Raw genomic sequence first — 1197 nt, 5'->3', positions numbered from 1 at the left:
TTAGTTTAGTACTACCCATCTCTCCTGACTGTTACACATGGGCTGGGCCCGTGCCGAGTGGAGAGTACCAAATGGGCCCGAAGTACTGGATTGTTCAGTGCTGTGTACAGATGGGGCCAGGGTGGGGCTCCGCTACATCTCATCTTCCCTGAAACTTAAGAAGGGTTTGCATGCACATCGGCACAGGTAGTGGCTAACTGGCTGCGCTCACCTCTGGCAACACCATTGTCCATGCCCTACCTTTCCTCTTATATTGGTGGAGCATCAGTCCAAATGCAGATGGCTCTGATTCAGACTCCATATTGCAGCATTTCAAGGTGGCTGGACCACATCTCCCAATCAGTGTTCACTTTCTCCTCCCAGAGTTGCTTTTTTGAGCTCTGCAGTGAGATCACTTGGTCCTGGTGACTGATGGCTTCTATTTATCCCCCGTTCACTCTGTGCCTAGAGTGTTGGAAGGTACAGTTATAAAGAAACCCAAATAAATAAATACCATCCCAAGCACAGGTGCAGCACAGGGAGCAGCTGTGACAGCTTTCCTCACCCTGCCCGGCCAGGGCGCCTTACCTGATTGGAGCAGTTCACGCTCTGTAGCCCATTCAGCTATCTAATCTACCTCACGCCTCCTCACCATCTGAGCTGAGACTGCCCTGGGCTGTGCACCAACCGCAGGAATTCTGTTGGCTGGAGATTGCACCTGACAGAAGTCACCTGTCACTTTTACTCTACTCGGCAGCTGTCATCTAGCCAGTGGAGGTGAATAAAGCCTGAGGATTTGCCTAGTGGACATTTTTTTAATGTGGACTCCTGTTTTGGTATTGGACTCGTTTCATATAAGCCACAGCTCAACCCTCATATGGTAAAAATTTATGACTAGTCCTAACCTAGGCTGGATTCGAACCCCCGGCCTACAGGTTAAAGCACTGCTGATGCTGGAAATAAATTTCTAGAGAATATTTGTATAAATAATTTCAAACAAATTAGGAGCAGGAGGAGTAAATATTTATTGGAGCATTATCCCCAATGAGAGGCAGGAAAGAGAAGTTTGTTCTGGCTGCAATGGGAAGACAAAGGAGAGAGAGGTTAATTTATTTTTGTACAGGAGTATTAAGGAATAATTTCCTCTTCTTTTTATTTTTTTGGAAGGGAACGTGAGGGGAGAAAGGTGAAATAAACTTGGACAGAGAGAGAGTCTGA

This window comes from Malaclemys terrapin, chromosome 14 (assembly GCF_027887155.1).
Source record: "Malaclemys terrapin pileata isolate rMalTer1 chromosome 14, rMalTer1.hap1, whole genome shotgun sequence".
Lineage (NCBI taxonomy): Eukaryota > Metazoa > Chordata > Testudines > Emydidae > Malaclemys > Malaclemys terrapin.
This window is presented reverse-complemented; position numbering follows the sequence as displayed.